Here is a 20,115-nt window from a genome sequence, read left to right on the forward strand (position 1 = left end):
TGTCGACCAGCAATGGTCGACCTATTTGTCCTCTCTACCTGGAGAGGACAGTATTGTTTCTAGGAAGCAGATTCTGTACTGTCAGGGCTGGCTCTACCATTAGGCAGCTTTAGGCAGCTGCCTAGGGCGCCAGGATTTGGGGGGCGCCACCAAGTGTGAAAATCAAAAAATCAAGGATGTCTATGAGGATCCTTGTTGTACTTAATGCAGGTGGCAGCTGTAGGACTTCTAAGACCTCACCTCTATACTTTCCCTTGAGACACACTTCCCTACACTGCTGCCCCCTCCTACTTGTACTCTGTTGTGAGCAGCAAAGGGGAGGGTACAAAAGGGGGGGGGGGGGCTGGGAGGACCACATGATTGGGGAGAAGGTTGAAGGTTTGCCCAGGGTGCTGAGAAGCCTTACACCGGCCCTGTGTATTGTCTATTTTACAGCACCAGAGTGAATTTGTTAATTTGTGTGTATCTTATGCTCCAGTGTGTGGATACTAAAACTTATGTGTTTTAGTGAAATTAATTATTATTTACACTAATAGCACCAGTGCTCCTTGTTTGCATCATATTTCCTTAGATTCTAAGATTATTATGGACTATTAGAGCCCTAATAAATACATAGTAATGCATCAATTACCCTACCATTAACTACATTTACAGTCTAAAAGGTGTGTACTAAATTGCTGTCCTCCTGTTGATCTCTCCCAAAGTCCTACAGTGGTATCTTCTCACCAACTGGGTTCCACTGGGTCTCAGACTCAGTCTCTTGGGGTGGTTCAGGACAGGCAACAACTCTCCTGATGCCAAACATTGGTAGTTTCTGGCCTCTGGCTCCTGAGTTGCTTCATTGGTTGACTGTTTGTTGGTGTTATGCCAGGTAACCAGCTCCTGCAGCAATGGAAAGTCAGGGATCAGGATCAACAGAAGAGGTGGTCTGGAGGTCACTGCCACTACCACCTTTAATGGCCAGCATTGAACAGTCAGGGATAAGTAGACACATGGGCTCCTGGAGGAACCACATTGGCAGCAACAATGGTGAGCTCACTGCTGGTATCCACCAGTGCTCAGATCACCCGGCCTTCCAATTGTACCAGCACCCGGAACATGGAGGACTTGGGATACCCCCACAGGTGCCATGCTGACCAATGGATGAACCGTTATTCCTGCAATGCAATCCATTGGCTCTCTGTATTTTGGCCAGTCCCACTGTACATGACCAGGCTCGCTGCACTCAAAGCACACCAAGGGAGGCAGAACATTTGGTTTAATCACTGGGACCTGAATTCTGGGCTTAGGTATTGGCACGTATCCTGACTTTATCCTGGCTTTATTCAGCTTTCCCAGGGCCAGATGCTGCTCAAACATCACTGACTACTCCTCAAATGTCTGGGGGTCAGGCTGAAGGGCTCACTGCTGCACCAATTGGTCTCACACCAATGTGACTATCTCCACAAACCTTATTGCCGAGCATTTATTATTCACAGTTTCTTATATAGCGCATACATATTCTGCAGCACTTAACAGAGTATATTTGAACATTCACATCAGTCCCTGCCCCAGTGGAGCTTACAATCTATATTCCCTACCACATGTAAACGCACACACAGACATTCTAGGGTTAATTTTTTTTGGAGCCAATTAGCCTACCAGTATATTTTTGGATTGTGGGAGGAAACTGGAGTGCCCGGAGGAAACCCATACAAGCAAAGGGAGAATATACAAACTCCACACAGTTAGAGCCATGGTGGGAATTGAACCCATGACCTCAGTGCTGTGAGGCAGTAATGCTAACAATTATACCTATTACTGCGGGCCATCCGCACCCCAGTCCGACACTGCTTTTACCTCATACAATTCCAGGAAATAAGAAGGCAGAATGATCCAAATAAGTATACATTTTGCTGTCTGCTGTATACATGATTTCATATTAACATGAGGTGATATGTCTTTAGCATACAGCCAGTCCTTACCTAGATTGCTGATAATGATAAAAATATATGTACAGAATAAGAGAAGAAAAAAAAAAAAAACCACCTTAACCCCTTCCTGACAGAGCTAGTTTTTGCGTTCCTGACAGAGCCATTTTTTTCAAATCTGACATGTCTCACTTAAGTGGGGATAACTTTTTTTTGCTTTTACTTATCCCAGTGATTTTGAGATTGTTTTTTCGTGACACATTGTACTTCAAATTAGTGGTAAATTTGGGTCGATACAGTCTGTGTTTTTTTGTGAAAAATACCAAAATGTCGTGAAAAAATGGAAAATTTAGCGATTTGCAAAATGTTAAATTTACTGCTTGTGAGACAAATAATCATACCACTCAAAATAGTTAATAACTAACATAGACCATATGTCTACTTTATGTTTCCATCATTATTTCAACTTCCTTTTAATTTTTTTGGACACTAGGAGGCTTACAATATGAATAGCAAATTCTCAAATTTTCAAGAAAATTTCAAACACTGATTTTTTTAGGGACCAGTTCAGTTCTGATATGACTTTGAGGGACTTGTATGTGAGACACCCCCATAAATGATGCCATTTCAAAAACTGCACCCCTCACAGTATTCAAAACAGCATTTTTGAAGTTTGTTAACCCTTTAGGTGTTTCACAGGAATTAAAACAAAGTGTAGGTGAAATTTCAAAATTTCATTTTTTTTGCAGATTTGCAATTTTAATACATTTTTCTAAGGAACACAGTACATTTTACTAGAGAAATGTGACTAAAAATTGATTCCCCCAATTCTTTTGTTTTCAAAAATATCCTATATGTGGCCCTAGTGTGCACGTTGACCAAACCACAGGCTTCATAATAGAAGGAGCACCTACTTGATTTTGGAGCCTCCTTTTTATGAGATTATTTTTTAGGCACCATGTAGGTTTCTAGGCACCATAAGATGCTAAAATTTAGGAACCCCCCCACAAGTTACCCCATTTTGCAAACTACACCCCTCAGGGAATTCATCTAGGGGTATAGTGTACATTTCAAACCCCCAGGGGTTTCACCAATTGTGGTACAACTGGGCAGTGAAAATGAAAAATTACATTTTTTACACAAAAATGCAGTTCTGGCTCAAAATTTTTCATTTTCACAAGGAATGAAGGAGACAAAGCACCCCAAAATCTGTGCCCCAATTTCTCCCGAGTACCGCAATGCCTCACATGTGACCAAAAAATACCAGTTGGGTGCATGGCAGGACTCAGAAGGGAAGGAGTGATTTTTGGATTTTGCAGCTCAGATTCTGGTGGAATTTTGGTGGGTGCTATGTCGCATTAGCAAGACCCCCCAAGCACCAATACAGTGGAACCCCCCCACAAGTGACCCCATTTTGCAAACTACACCCCTCAGGGAATTCATCTAGGGGTATAGTGTACATTTCAAACCCCCAGGGGTTTCACCAATTTTGATACAAGTGGGCAGTGAAAATGAAAAATTACATTTTTTTACACAAAAATGCAGTTCTGGCTCAAAATTTTTCATTTTCAGAAGGTATGAAGGAGAAAAAGCACCCCAAAATCTGTGCCCCAATTTCTCCCGAGTACGGCAATGCCTCACATGTGAACAAAAAATACCAGTTGGGTGCATGGCAGGACTCAGAAGGGAAGGAGTGATTTTTGGATTTTGCAGCACAGATTTTGGTGGAATGAATGGTGGGTGCTATGTTGCACCAATACAGTGGAACCCCCCCACAAGTCACCCCATTTTGCAAAGTACACCCCTCAGGGAATTCATCTAGGGGTATAGTGTACATTTCAAACCCAAGGGGGTTTCACCAATTTTGAAACAAGTGGGCAGTGAAAATGAAAAATTACATTTTTTTACACAAAAATGCAGTTCTGGCTCAAAATTTTTCATTTTCAGAAGGTATGAAGGAGAAAAAGCACCCCAAAATCTGTGCCCCAATTTCTCCCGAGTACGGCAATGCCTCACATGTGACCAAAAAATACCAGTTGGGTGCATGGCAGGACTCAGAAGGGAAGGAGTGATTTTTGGATTTTGCAGCTCAGATTCTGGTGGAATTTTGGTGGGTGCTATGTCGCATTAGCAAGACCCCCAAAGCACCAATACAGTGGAACCCCCCCACAAGTGACCCCATTTTGCAAACTACACCCCGCAGGGAATTCATCTAGGGGTATAGTGTACATTTCAAACCCCCAGGGGTTTCACCAATTTTGATACAAGTGGGCAGTGAAAATGAAAAATGACATTTTTTTACACAAAAATGCAGTTCTGGCTCAAAATTTTTCATTTTCAGAAGGTATGAAGGAGAAAAAGCACCCCAAAATCTGTGCCCCAATTTCTCCCGAGTACGGCAATGCCTCACATGTGACCAAAAAATACCAGTTGGGTGCATGGCAGGACTCAGAAGGGAAGGAGTGATTTTTGGATTTTGCAGCTCAGATTCTGGTGGAATTTTGGTGGGTGCTATGTCGCATTAGCAAGACCCCCAAAGCACCAATACAGTGGAACCCCCCCACAAGTGACCCCATTTTGCAAACTACACCCCTCAGGGAATTCATCTAGGGGTATAGTGTACATTTCAAACCCCCAGGGGTTTCACCAATTTTGATACAAGTGGGCAGTGAACATGAAAAATTACATTTTTTTACACAAAAATGCAGTTATGGCTCAAAATTTTTCATTTTCAGAAGGTATGAAGGAGAAAAAGCACCCCAAAATCTGTGCCCCAATTTCTCCCGAGTACGGCAATGCCTCACATGTGACCAAAAAATACCAGTTGGGTGCATGGCAGGACTCAGAAGGGAAGGAGTGATTTTTGGATTTTGCAGCTCAGATTCTGGTGGAATTTTGGTGGGTGCTATGTCGCATTAGCAAGACCCCCCAAGCACCAAGACAGTGGAACCCCCCCCACAAGTGACCCCATTTTGCAAACTACACCCCTCAGGGAATTCATCTAGGGGTATAGTGTACATTTCAAACCCCCAGGGGTTTCACCAATTTTGATACAAGTGGGCAGTGAACATGAAAAATTACATTTTTTTACACAAAAATGCAGTTCTGGCTCAAAATTTTTCATTTTCAGAAGGTATGAAGGAGAAAAAGCACCCCAAAATCTGTGCCCCAATTTCTCCCGAGTACGGCAATGCCTCACATGTGACCAAAAAATACCAGTTGGGTGCATGGCAGGACTCAGAAGGGAAGGAGTGATTTTTGGATTTTGCAGCTCAGATTCTGGTGGAATTTTGGTGGGTGCTATGTCGCATTAGCAAGACCCCCCAAGCACCAAGACAGTGGAACCCCCCCACAAGTGACCCCATTTTGCAAACTACACCCCTCAGGGAATTCATCTAGGGGTATAGTGTACATTTCAAACCCCCAGGGGTTTCACCAATTTTGATACAAGTGGGCAGTGAACATGAAAAATTACATTTTTTTACAAAAAAATGCAGTTCTGGCTCAAAATTTTTCATTTTCAGAAGGTATGAAGGAGAAAAAGCACCCCAAAATCTGTGCCCCAATTTCTCCAGAGTACGGCAATGCCTCACATGTGAACAAAAAATACCAGTTGGGTGCATGGCAGGACTCAGAAGGGAAGGAGTGATTTTTGGATTTTGCAGCACAGATTTTGGTGGAATGAATGGTGGGTGCTATGTTGCACCAATACAGTGGAACCCCCCCACAAGTCACCCCATTTTGCGAAGTACACCCCTCAGGGAATTCATCTAGGGGTATAGTGTACATTTCAAACCCCCAGGGGTTTCACCAATTTTGATACAAGTGGGCAGTGAAAATGAAAAATTACATTTTTTTACACAAAAATGCAGTTCTGGCTCAAAATTTTTCATTTTCAGAAGGAATGAAGGAGACAAAGCACCCCAAAATCTGTGCCCCAATTTCTCCCGAGTACGGCAATGCCTCATGTGTGACCAAAAAGTGGCAGGACTCAGAAGGTAAGGAGTGATATTTGGAGTTTGCAGCACAAATTCTGGTGGAATGATGGTGGGTGCTATGTCGCATTAGCAAGACCCCCAAAGCACCAATACAGTGGAACCCCCCCACAAGTGACCCCATTTTGCAAACTACACCCCTCAGGGAATTCATCTAGGGGTATAGTGTACATTTCAAACCCCCAGGGGTTTCACCAATTTTGATACAAGTGGGCAGTGAAAATGAAAAATTACATTTTTTTACACAAAAATGCAGTTCTGGCTCAAAATTTTTCATTTTTAGAAGGTATGAAGGAGAAAAAGCACCCCAAAATCTGTGCCCCAATTTCTCCCGAGTACGGCAATGCCTCACATGTAAACAAAAAATACCAGTTGGGTGCATGGCAGGACTCAGAAGGGAAGGAGTGATTTTTGGATTTTGCAGCACAGATTTTGGTGGAATGAATGGTGGGTGCTATGTTGCACCAATACAGTGGAACCCCCCCACAAGTCACCCCATTTTGCAAAGTACACCCCTCAGGGAATTCATCTAGGGGTATAGTGTACATTTCAAACCCCCAGGGGTTTCACCAATTTTGATACAAGTGGGCAGTGAAAATGAAAAATTACATTTTTTTACACAAAAATGCAGTTCTGGCTCAAAATTTTTCATTTTCAGAAGGTATGAAGGAGAAAAAGCACCCCAAAATCTGTGCCCCAATTTCTCCCGAGTACGGCAATGCCTCACATGTGACCAAAAAATACCAGTTGGGTGCATGGCAGGACTCAGAAGGGAAGGAGTGATTTTTGGATTTTGCAGCTCAGATTCTGGTGGAATTTTGGTGGGTGCTATGTCGCATTAGCAAGACCCCCAAAGCACCAATACAGTGGAACCCCCCCACAAGTGACCCCATTTTGCAAACTACACCCCGCAGGGAATTCATCTAGGGGTATAGTGTACATTTCAAACCCCCAGGGGTTTCACCAATTTTGATACAAGTGGGCAGTGAAAATGAAAAATGACATTTTTTTACACAAAAATGCAGTTCTGGCTCAAAATTTTTCATTTTCAGAAGGTATGAAGGAGAAAAAGCACCCCAAAATCTGTGCCCCAATTTCTCCCGAGTACGGCAATGCCTCACATGTGACCAAAAAATACCAGTTGGGTGCATGGCAGGACTCAGAAGGGAAGGAGTGATTTTTGGATTTTGCAGCTCAGATTCTGGTGGAATTTTGGTGGGTGCTATGTCGCATTAGCAAGACCCCCAAAGCACCAATACAGTGGAACCCCCCCACAAGTCACCCCATTTTGCGAAGTACACCCCTCAGGGAATTCATCTAGGGGTATAGTGTACATTTCAAACCCCCAGGGGTTTCACCAATTTTGATACAAGTGGGCAGTGAACATGAAAAATTACATTTTTTTACACAAAAATGCAGTTCTGGCTCAAAATTTTTCATTTTCAGAAGGTATGAAGGAGAAAAAGCACCCCAAAATCTGTGCCCCAATTTCTCCCGAGTACGGCAATGCCTCACATGTGACCAAAAAATACCAGTTGGGTGCATGGCAGGACTCAGAAGGGAAGGAGTGATTTTTGGATTTTGCAGCTCAGATTCTGGTGGAATTTTGGTGGGTGCTATGTCGCATTAGCAAGACCCCCCAAGCACCAAGACAGTGGAACCCCCCCACAAGTGACCCCATTTTGCAAACTACACCCCTCAGGGAATTCATCTAGGGGTATAGTGTACATTTCAAACCCCCAGGGGTTTCACCAATTTTGATACAAGTGGGCAGTGAACATGAAAAATTACATTTTTTTACACAAAAATGCAGTTCTGGCTCAAAATTTTTCATTTTCAGAAGGTATGAAGGAGAAAAAGCACCCCAAAATCTGTGCCCCAATTTCTCCCGAGTACGGCAATGCCTCACATGTGACCAAAAAATACCAGTTGGGTGCATGGCAGGACTCAGAAGGGAAGGAGTGATTTTTGGATTTTGCAGCTCAGATTCTGGTGGAATTTTGGTGGGTGCTATGTCGCATTAGCAAGACCCCCCAAGCACCAAGACAGTGGAACCCCCCCACAAGTGACCCCATTTTGCAAACTACACCCCTCAGGGAATTCATCTAGGGGTATAGTGTACATTTCAAACCCCCAGGGGTTTCACCAATTTTGATACAAGTGGGCAGTGAACATGAAAAATTACATTTTTTTACACAAAAATGCAGTTCTGGCTCAAAATTTTTCATTTTCAGAAGGAATGAAGGAGACAAAGCACCCCAAAATCTGTGCCCCAATTTCTCCCGAGTACGGCAATGCCTCATGTGTGACCAAAAAGTGGCAGGACTCAGAAGGGAAGGAGTGATATTTGGAGTTTGCAGCACAAATTCTGGTGGAATGATGGTGGGTGCTATGTCGCATTAGCAAGACCCCCAAAGCACCAATACAGTGGAACCCCCCCACAAGTGACCCCATTTTGCAAACTACACCCCTCAGGGAATTCATCTAGGGGTATAGTGTACATTTCAAACCCCCAGGGGTTTCACCAATTTTGATACAAGTGGGCAGTGAAAATGAAAAATTACATTTTTTTACACAAAAATGCAGTTCTGGCTCAAAATTTTTTATTTTCACAAGGAATGAAGGAGAAAAAGCACCCCAAAATCTGTGCCCCAATTTCTCCCGAGTACGGCAATGCCTCACATGTGACCAAAAAATACCAGTTGGGTGCATGGCAGGACTCAGAAGGGAAGGAGTGATTTTTGGATTTTGCGGCTCAGATTCTGGTGGAATGAATGGTGGGTGCTATGTGGCATTAGCAAGACCCCCGAAGCACGGTGAAATTATGAACCTAATATTCCATAGATGTGTGGTATATTTTAAAACACTCCTTTATACATAGGCCGGGTTTGTCGGGGCAAGTGTCACACTGGAAAATAGTTTGCTTTCTTATTCCCTTTTTATAGCAAACTTTGCACCTTTTTTGTGTCCTGCCCTTTTTTCCAGTGGAGGGGATTTCATCAGGAAAATGCTGCCCTGGTACAATACGGGGGCCAGTACTAGAAGTACTGGGGCCCTCTGCCTGCTGGTTCCCAAATATTAGGCCCTTTATGACTTCCTCTTGAAAGTGCATAAATGTCCCCCTCTGGCCGGTAGAACGGAATAGCACGTAAGCGTTATACAGTGCCATCTGGATGATATACACGGCCACCTTCTTGTACCAGATTTTTGTTTTCCGCAGGGCACTGTACGGCTTCAGTACCTGATCTGAAAGATCCACTCCGCCCATGTACCTATTGTAATCCAGGATACAATTAGGTTTTGAGGTGTGGGTACTGGTACCTCGTACAGGGACGGAGGTGGTACTGTCTCCGTGAATTGTTGTCAGTATAAGGACATCCCTCTTGTCCTTATATTTGACCAACAACATATTTTCGTTGCATATTCCCCTGCTTTCACCCCTTCTCATTACTTGGGCAATGTGCGTTTTTGGGAGGCCTCTTTGGTTCTTGCGCACAGTACCGCAAGCTGCTGTACCTCTTGAACCAAGGGCCTTAAACAGGGGGATGCTAGTGTAAAAGTTATCCACATAGAGGTGATAACCTTTATCCAGGAAGGGGTGCACTAAATCCCAGACAATTTTCCCACTAACACCTACGAGGGAGGGGGGGCATTCTGGCGGTTCAATTCTTGAATCCTTCCCTTCATAAACCCTAAACCTGTGGGTGTACCCTGAGGTGCTTTCACACAGTTTATACATTTTTATGCCATACCTTGCCCTCTTACTGGGAAGGTACTGGCGGAATTTAACCCTTCCTTTAAAATGTATAAGGGACTCGTCGATACAAATAAATTTTTCAGGGATGTACACCTCTTCAAATTTGGCACTGAAATGATCAATGACCGGCCTGACTTTGAATAGCCGGTCAAAGGTGGGATCATCTCTGGGCGGGCACTGTGCATTATCGGTGTAATGTATAAATTTAAGAATTGTCTCAAATCGAGTCCGGGTCATGGCCATACGGTAAAATGGAGTACTGTACAGAACATCTGTACTCCAATATTGCCTAATTTCTGGCTTTTTTACTATGCCCATATGAAACACCAGACCCCAAAACGTCATCATCTCTACTGCATCTACAGGGGTCCACCTAGCAAATGATGATGTGGGGTTTTGAGCAATAAACTGCTGGGCATATAAATTAGTTTGGTCCACCATTAAATTTATAAAATCATCAGAGAAAAATAATTTGAAAAAGTCAATTTCTCTGAGACCTGTGGAATCAAATTGGATTCCTGGCATGGCCAAAAACTCAGGAACCTGGGGCTCAAAATTGTCTGGTGGTGGGGTCCATACGAGATCAATTGTTGGGGGGGGGTCTCAGCTGCTCTACGGGGGCGTCTTTGAGGGGGTCCCTCATCACCAGAGGAGGAAGAGGAGCTTAAGACGAATCCTTCAAATTCCCCGCTTGCATCACTGGCTGTGTCAGAGTCAGAAGCAAGCATGGCATATGCCTCCTCCACTGAATACATTCTCCTGGATGACTGGGAGGACATTTGGGAGGACATTTGGGAGGACATTTGGGATGCCATTTTTATTTTTGTGTTACTGGTAGTGAAATGTTTCAACACGTGTATAGTGTAGGGGGGGGTACAAACTTTATTTCAACCTGGGGGGAATGTAGTGTGTAATGTGTATGTAGTGCAGAAAAAAAAAATACTTTATACCAAAAAAGAAAATTGAAGGGGTTAAAAAAAAAAAAAATTGAAGGGGTTAAAAAAAAAAAATTGAAGGGGTTAAAAAAAAAAAAGGTCCTGCGCCAAAAATTGAGCACAGATGTTGGTCAGTAACGTCTGTCACTGAACAGCGCTCAAAGGCAACAGGAATTTGATCAAAAAAAAAAAAATAGATCAACCCTGTGCCGAAAAAGCTGATCAGTGATGTACGTCACTGATCAGCGCACAGTGGCCACAGGACACCCACAAAATCACAGTGTGTGTAAAAAAAAAATTAAAAAAAGACCACACAGCACCCACAAAAAAAAAAAAGGTGATCAGTGATGCGACACTGATTACCAGTGAGGGGCAGCAGGTGCACAACCTTTGGTGCAACTGACAGGTATATATAAAAAAAAAAAACCTCTGTACCCCCAAAAAAGTTGCTGATCACCTCAGATATAGTGATCAGCACAAAAGGCGGGGGCAGCAGACACAAAATTTAGCACTCTCTATCACTCTCTGTCACTATCTCTCTCTATCTCTCTATCTCTCACTATCTATCACTCTATGACACTGCAGCAGCAGCACTGACAGGTATATCTATATATAAAAAAAAACCTGCGCCCCCAAAAAGTTGCTGATCAGTTAATTTATACTGATCAGCACAAAAGGAGGGGGCAGCAGTCAGTTATATAAAAAATATATAGCACAATCTGTCACTATCTCTCTCTATCTCTCTCTCTCTATCTCTCTCTATCTCTCTATAACTATCACACTGCAGCAGCACAAAATATAGCACTCTGTCACTAGGCCTCTCTATCTATCTCTCTCTCTCTATCTCTCTCTATCTCTCTATCTCTATCTATAACTATATCACACTGCAGCAGCACAAAATATAGCACTCTCTGACACTATCTCTCTCTCTATCTCTCTCTATCTCTCTCTATCTATCTCTATCTATCTCTCTATCTAGCTATTACACTGCAGCAGCACAATTTCACAGCACAGTATCTCTCTCTATCTCTCTCTATCTCTCTCTATCTCTCTCTATCTATCTCTCTATCTAGCTATTACACTGCAGCAGCACAATTTCACAGCACAGTATCTCTCTCTATCTCTCTCTATCTCTCTCTATCTCTCTCTATCTATCTCTCTATCTAGCTATTACACTGCAGCAGCACAATTTCACAGCACAGGAAGGCACAAGTAGCAACAGGATCCAGGAAGCATCCAGCACACTACAAGCACAGATCAAGCAGTGATCAAGCAGTGATGAAGCAGTGATCAGGTAAGTATGGAGCAAGGTTCTGGTCAGTATATGGCGGCAGGTGGGCACGGTGACCGCACTGCACGCTATTCCAGACCGGAATGGCGTCTGCAGTGCAGTCACCGTTAGTTTAAACCCCCCTCCATGGCTGTGATTGGTCCGTCGGACCGACGGACCAATCACGGCCTTTGGGGGCGGGCGGGGTGAGGTGGGGTGACACCAGTGTCACCCTTACACCCCGCGGTGATTGGTGCTGTACTTTACAGCACCAATCACCTCCGATCCCGTGTCACCGGCGAACGTTATTCGCCGGTGACACAGGAAAACGCTGTGAATGGCTGTTCACACTGAACAGCCAATCACAGCGATCGCCGACGGGGGGGCGGCATCGCAGCCCCCCTGGGCATGCACGGACATGTCTGCTGTCAGGGACAGCAGACATGTTGAAACTGTCACCGCGTCTATAGACGCGGTGACAGTTTAAATCCATGACGTACATTTACGCCATGTGTCGGGAAGTGCTTCCCGACCATGACGTAAATGTACGTCAAATGTCGGGAAGGGGTTAAGCCCCAGCTTAGAACTTTATTGCTTCAAACTACAGATAACATTAAAACCCAGGCTGGTTTATAAAGTGTAACAGCTCAACATGTTTTAAGAACACATGTGCTTGCTTGTCTGCTATGTATCATGTTGGCTAAGCTACTGCCTCTGCCATAAGTCTGAATGCATGCCATTTCATTAAGTTGTTGTAAGTGCCTCAGGTCATGAATTCATAAGGCTGGCATTACTTAAAGCACAATGGGGGTTATTCAGATCTGATCGCAAGTGTTTTGTGTTTTGGATCTGTATTATTTTTGGGGAAAAAAAACGAAAAATCTATAAAATCACTGATTTTTTTTTTTTTTTTTTGCTCCTACGACATTATTAACCTCAATAACATTAATTTCCACTCATTTCCAGTCTGTTCTGAATACCTCACACATCACAATGTTGTTTTTAGGCCAAAAGGTTGCACCAAGGTAGCTGAATGACTATGCTAAGCTATGCAAGTAGGCGGCACAAAAATGTGGCCCATCTAGGTGTGGTACTGCAGTGGCAGAGAGGATGGCAGTTAATAACACTAGGCCCCAAAGAGAGCATAATGCCAAAAAAAAAGGTACAAGATGGAATTATCCTTTGGCCATCCCACCCACCTTTATGTTGTGTAAATAGGACATGCACACTTTAACAAACCAATCAGTTCAGTGACAGGGTCTGCCACACGAATGTGGCTGAAATGATTGGTTTGTTAAGAGGAAAAACAAGGGGGACTGCACAGCGCTCGGAGGATGGAGACCCCTAGCAGCCTGCACTCCTTGGGGAAAGTCTCGGTTCCCCTGTAGATACAAAGGCAAAAGTAGAAGGGTGGAGTGCTGGCGCTCAGGGTTTTTTTTTGTGATTGGTTTGGTGGATCGTCAAATACTGGGAGCTATAGCTGTGGGCTGGGTGTTCTGCTGGTGGAAACAGGGGGCAATAACTGTGGGCTGGGTGTTGGTGTTGAAACTGGGAGCAATAACTGTTGGCTGGGTGTTGAGAATGAGAGTGATGGGAGGGCGATCCTTGACTAGGTGAATGGAAACTGTCCCGCGGTGAGGCAATGCCTGTTGTCTCCCCGATGGGTGATGGTGTCAAGGTGCCTAGATCCCTTCACGTCAATCCTGGAGTTGGTGTATGTACCTCTAAAGACAACGTTGTTTGGGCTCCCCTCAAAAAAGAAGGGTACTTGTGTAGTTTCATGGCGCCAGCATGGCGCCGTGCGTCTGAGTCCCCTTGCGGGGCTCCCTTCGCTCGCCCACGCTGCGGGCTCGGTGGCTCGCTTTGCTCGCCACGCTATCTAAAATCAACTCCATGCCAACATGGATAGTGGGGGTATTAACTATTTATGTTGGCATGGAGTTAAGTTAGTTTATTTTAGATAGTTTGCAGAGCGTACTAACCGGAAGTAGCACCTGGCGCCGTGAAACTACACAAGTACCAAAAGAAGCAATTATTACAGAGGCAAGATGTCGTCCTCATCCTCTGATTCCTCACCCCCTTCAGTAAGTACATCCTCATCCTCACAGATTATCAATTCGTCCCTGCTGGAATCCACTATTACAGGTCCCTCTTTGTCTCTGGAGGCAATTGCTGGTCTTAGTCGAAAAATTGATGATTCATTTTGATGATCATCATCTTCTCCACTTTTTGTGGAAGCAACCACCGATGCTGCTCACTTACCAAGTTCCCTGCTGCACTAAAAACTCTTTTGGAGTACACACTGGGGGGGGGCACAACTCAGGTAAAATAGAGCCAGTTTGTACAGGGGCCTTCAAACTGCCTTTTTTTCCTGCCAGTACAGGTACGGACTGTCTGACGTGTACTTGGATGCTGTCACCAAAGTAATTTTCCACCATTTTTTCAATGATGACAGCATTGTATGTAGTGACAGTGGACATGTCAGCAATCGTTGGCAGGTCCTTCAGACTGGACCAGATGTCCAAACTCACTCCTGCCTGCCCTGCATCAGTGGCAGCCGGTTGGATAGGAAATTTGAAATTTTTCCTCACAGCCACAGGTGTGGGAGAAAATGAAGGAAGAGCTGCTGACGTGTCATGGTCCACTTCAGATGACAATCTCCTGACCAGCAGGTCTTTGCACCGCTATAGACTTGTGTCTGCCGGAAACAGAAACACAACATATGCTTTAAACCGAGAATCTAGCACGATGGCCAGAATGTATTCCTCTGACTTTAATAGACTGACCACTCTCGTATCCTTGCAAAGCAAATGAAGGGCTTCAACCACAAGAGCTACATGCTTTGCAGAATTATAACACTTTAGCTCCTCCTTCATTTTCTCCAGCTGCTTCTGCAACATCCTGATCAGGGGAATGAACTGTTTCAAGCTAGCAGTGTAGGAACTGACTTCAGATGTGGCATGTTCAAATGGCTAGCGAACCTTGCACAACATGGAAATCAATCTCCACTGCACTTGGGTCAGGTGCATCCCCACTCCTTTGACTATGTCGTAGGTGGTTGTGTATGCTTGATTAGCCTTTTGCCTTCCCTCCCCTCCATCCTCTGCAGCATATAGAGGGTGGAGTTCCAGCACATCACAACCTCTTGTTTGAGGTAATGGCCAGGCAGGGCAGGTTCAGGAACAAAAGTTTCATGCAATTTTGTGGGCCACTGCAAGTATCTCCTTCATGCTCCTGTCACTTTTGAGGAAATGCTGCACCACCAAATTTATTGTGTGGGCAAAACATGGCCCATATATAATGCCCGCACAATTTTACTGGCTTTGTCCGATATGACAAATCACCAGGAGACTGACTTACAGTGAAATTCTAGCAGGTGTACCCGTAGCAGTTTCTTTAAGGACACTTCAATTTCTCAGGAGAACATACAGCATGAAATAAACTTACATGAGCTTCCATTCACGCGTGCACATCAAGGTTTCTTTGTCTTAGGATGATGACGGACCCAAATTGCAGGTAAAGTATTTATTTGCACAACAATCCAGGTATTCCAACATGAAAAAAGGTAAAAGAAATAGTCTCAAGCAGGTGGGTGGATCACTGGCGGCTGTTATCCTCTGTCCTGGGTATGCTGCAGACAATGCCGGACGGGAGAGGAGAAGCTTGTGTACGCCGCTGTAGGTCTGTCCTCACGCTGCTTGTAGGATTGGCCGCATCCTACAAGCAGCGTGAGGACAGACCTACAGCGGCGTACACAAGCTTCTCCTCTCCCGTCCGGCATTGTCTGCAGCATACCCAGGACAGAGGATAACAGCCGCCAGTGATCCACCCACCTGCTTGAGACTATTTCTTTTACCTTTTTTCATGTTGGAATACCTGGATTGTTGTGCAAATAAATACTTTACCTGCAATTTGGGTCCGTCATCATCCTAAGACAAAGAAACCTTGATGTGCACGCGTGAATGGAAGCTCATGTAAGTTTATTTCATGCTGTATGTTCTCCTGAGAAATTGAAGTGTCCTTAAAGAAACTGCTACGGGTACACCTGCTAGAATTTCACTGTAAGTCAGTTTCCATTAGACACCAGAAAGGATCTGATACAGAAAATAGAAGATCCCAAGTGATAAGAAAATTATTCACTACTGCGCTAGTACTTTGGAAAATTCTCTGTATTGTATATGTCTCAAATTGGGTTAGGGCGTTAACCCTCTCCATAGTACACAGCTGCACCTCATCCAGCGCTGGGTTCTCACAAAACCTTTCTCTATGTGAAATCACCAGGAGAGTCTAAGTGGGGTAAACCACTGCATGATGATTTCCCTCAGTTTCACTAAGGTTGCCGGCATTGTGCTTCTTAGTGAAACCGGTGATACACAGCGTAGCCTGTCTTGGAAGAAGCTGGCATTTTGGAGATGCTGCTGCTGCAGAATGCAATGCATCAACATTGTGCTGTCACAGTAATATAGTCCTTAGTTTGCCCTGTACCGTTTGTCCACATTTCCATGGTCCAGGGCACTGAGCACACTTTTTTTTGGACGTCTCTGTATATCCTGGGAATCACCTGCCTAGTGGAGTAAAATCTAGATGGGATTTGGTACCGGGGACACAATACCTCCAACAATCGTCTAAATCCCACTCAAATGATGTGGATGCCAGACGTAAGTCTAACACCAACATAGCTGTCATAGTATGACCGCTGTCGTACTTCGTCCTCATTGCAAACGACAAAAATGTAGCAATGTTCCAACTTCCTCTCTGGGATGATGAATGACTCCAAGCAGCAACAGCAGCACTAGATGTCACACTGCAGAATCCTCTGGAGGGTTTCCGAACAGAAGAGGAGTTAGTCATGCCAGTGACATGGCCTGCAGGACTACCTGCTGACCTCTGGATTTTTTGGTCAACTGTCTTGCCCGATGCCTCATTTAAGCAAACCACATCCCCATCAGCATCATCAATATCCTCCTCCTGGTATACAACATTGGCACCTTTAATCTCAAAATCAGAAACTTGACTTTGGGTGATCTTCCAGCATATGAGGAGGTCATGCAAATGGTGGAAGGAGCCGACTTTACTGTACAGTGGTGGGAAGGTCAGGCATCGCAACCACCAACACCCTTGGACTCTCCTTGGGAATTTATGATACCATGTCTTTAGAAGGTACAGTTGACAGCTTAACTCTCTTAAATTTTTTAGTAGGGGGGAGGAGGGCTTAGATCGTTGTGTGAAGCTGAACCACTATTCAAGAATATAGGCCAGGGCCTTAGCCATTCCTTGCAACACCATTTCGTAAATGGCATATTGGCAAGTTTAAGTTTCTCCTAAAACAATTTAGATTTTTTTTCTTTGTGTCACTGAACTTTTGGATTTTACATGCCCTCTATGATGACATCGGGCATTGGCCTTGGCAGATGACGTTGATGGCATTTCATATTCTATGTACTAGTGGCAGCAGCTTTAGCACTAAGAGGAATTGGTTCTTGTTCTTTCACTATTTTATCCTCCAAATCTTTGTTCTCCATTATCTTTCTGAAATTATAATAATATGCGGCCCAGTAGAGTGTACCCCTAAACCAGTGGTTCCCAAACTTTTTTCAGTCCAAGGCACCCTTTGGGTCTCCATGATTTTTTCAAGGCACCCTTAAGCCAAAATACTTACCAAACTGTCCCATTTTCAGCATGATATATCAGGGCCAGTGTTCTCCAGTGAGGACATTGGCCCTGACTGATTATTGGCAGGCAATAGTGATGTGCGGGACCGCTCATCTCTATCGCTATGGCCCCTATACACGGAGCGATGTAGGGGGGGCGTTTTCTAAGAAATCTAGTGAGATCACTTAGAAAATGCCTGCATATTGCCACATGTGCAGGCCCCATCATTCAGCAAGTTACTGGGTTGAAAATTTTAAACTGGTAATTTGCTGTCCTGTGTGAAAGGGGTATAGATTTCCCTATGCAGCATCTCACATATAACACATTTTGTAGTCACTTTCTGAGCCAGCTCCTGTGACAGCCGCAAGGACTTCAATCAGCCATCAGGACCCTTGCCCCGCACACTCCATGTCCACACAAATAGTAAATTGACTCTGAAAATATATATTTAAAATCCAGTAGTTCAAAGTCTTTGGAACAATTTCAAGCTCAGGGGCAGATGTATTAAGCCTGGAGAAGAGATAAAGTGGAGATAAAGTGAAAGGAGATAAAGCACCAGCCAATGAACTGTGTTTGAAAATGACATTTGGGAGTTGATTGGCTGGTGCTTTATCTCCTTTCTTTTTATCTCCACTTTATCTTCAGTTTATCTCTTCTCCAGGCATAATACATCTGCCCTTTAATCTCATATGGTCTAAAGCATAGCTGAAGAGAATATAATATTATAAATATGATCTTGCAGTTTTTCTCAACTGCTTCTTACAGTCCACACCTCATCCGTTCATTTCACTATCTTTTAATCTTTCAGCAGGGCCAGACTGGCTATCTGGCAAATGCAAGAAGGAGCATTGGCCTTATGGGCTAGTCCAGCCTAAAAGCCTGACGGAGCAGCTCTTCTCAGCTGCACAGCACACATAGATCCAGTGGCTGGTGGAGCAGTTCCCCCTCCCAGTGCTCTGTTCTTCCGCCTTGCACATGGAGGCTGTCACAAAACAGAGGTTTACAGTGCTTCCCAGCCATGTGTTGTCATATCTGCTTTGTTGTCCTAAGCGCTGTCTGTCATTCGCTGCTCCAGCTGACACTCCCACTGTTGCCATTGTGGCATTCTACCCCAGCGACCAGGCCGCACCATGTCACCATTCCCAGACAGTTCTCTCTATGGACGGTGCATGACACTTCTTAGTTCTGCTTCAGTGCAAGAACCACTCAGGAGACAGATTCCTGATGTCCCCAGCCTGAAGTCATTCAGCTATCCTGCCCTTCTGGTGTACCCAGCTCAAGCCATTCAGCTATCCTGCTTGCTGGTGTTCCCAGCCCAAAGCCACTCAGCTATTCTGACCTGCTGGAATTCCCAGCTCAAGCTATCCGACTATCTTGCTCCACTGGTGTACCCAGCCTGAAGCCACTCAGCTATCCTGGCCTGCTGTAATCCCCAGCTCAAGCTATCTTGCTACCCTGTCCTGCTAGTGCATGCTATCCTCAGCCATTCCTCCTAGCTCTAGTGTGAGTGCTTCTAGCAAGGGGCCGCAACCTGATGTTCAGACACAGCTAAGTCAAAACCTCCTTGCTGGGTTCCCTGATCAGTTAGACTCCACGCCCTCGCCAAGGAGTTTAGCCAAGACCCACATTCTTCTAAGTTCATGCACATTGCTGGCACCCCCAGCATCCAGTCATAAAGACTGTCATGCATTGCTGGCATTTCAAGCATCCAGTCATAAAGACTGTCATGCATTGCTGACATTTCGAGCATCCAGCCATAAAGACTATCCTGCATTGCTGGCATTTCCAGCATCCAGTCATAAAGACTATCCTGCAGTGCTGGTGTCCCCAGCTTCAGTCATCTGGAAATCCTGCTCTGCTGTTAACCAGCTTCACGTTTTCCAGTTGTCCTGCAGTGCTGGCATCCCCAGCTTCAGTCATCTGGAATCCTGCTCTGCTGATATCCAGCTTCATGTCTTCTAGCATTTCTTTATCACTGGTATCCCCAGCTCCACTCATCTGGAATCCTGCTCTGCTGATATCCAGCTCAATGTCTCCCAGCATTCCTTCATCGCTGGTATCCCCAGCTCCACTCATCTGGAATCCTGCTCTGCTGATATCCAGCTTCATGCCTTCCAGCATTCCTTCATCACTGGTATCCCCAGCTCCACTCATCTGGAATCCTTCTCTGGTGTTATCAAGTTTCATGTCTTCCAGTAAACCTGCATTGCTGGCATCCCCATCATCCAGTTATAAGATTGTCCTACCTTGCTGGTATCCCCAGCATTCAGCCATAGACTTCTTCACTGTCATGTCTGATGAGCAAAACTTACATTAAACCTGCAATCCTCTGTCCTTGTGATCCCAGCCAACTAGCAGCTTGACCTCATCAGGGTTCACAACTGAGCTCAGCCATGACAGAGGTATGATGTCCTGCAAGAAGTGTAATAAGTAAGGTTTTGGGTTCAAATATGTCCCCAAAATTTCTAATTTTCTTTCTAACAAAATACATATATAATAGCTAATTATTTATGATATGCTGTTATCATACTCTAAATCTCCGATGGCGTATCCATTTGTATATACAGCCGCTAATACGAATTCGTATAGCCAGTCT

The 20,115-nt window shown here is 44.5% G+C and overlaps 1 long non-coding RNA gene across 1 annotated transcript in view; it reads right to left on the reverse strand.

The window, feature by feature from the left end:
* Positions 1 to 732: 732 nt before the first annotated feature.
* LOC146028996 (uncharacterized) overlaps positions 733 to 20,115 on the reverse strand; it is a 45,294-nt gene continuing 25,911 nt past the window's right edge. The window contains exon 3 of the long non-coding RNA XR_014455295.1: positions 733 to 882. This is a non-coding gene — a long non-coding RNA (uncharacterized LOC146028996). The remainder of the gene's footprint in view (positions 883 to 20,115) is intronic.

Source organism: Crinia signifera, chromosome 1, assembly GCF_055691185.1.
Source record: "Crinia signifera chromosome 1, ASM5569118v1, whole genome shotgun sequence".
NCBI classification, from domain to species: Eukaryota; Metazoa; Chordata; class Amphibia; order Anura; family Myobatrachidae; genus Crinia; species Crinia signifera.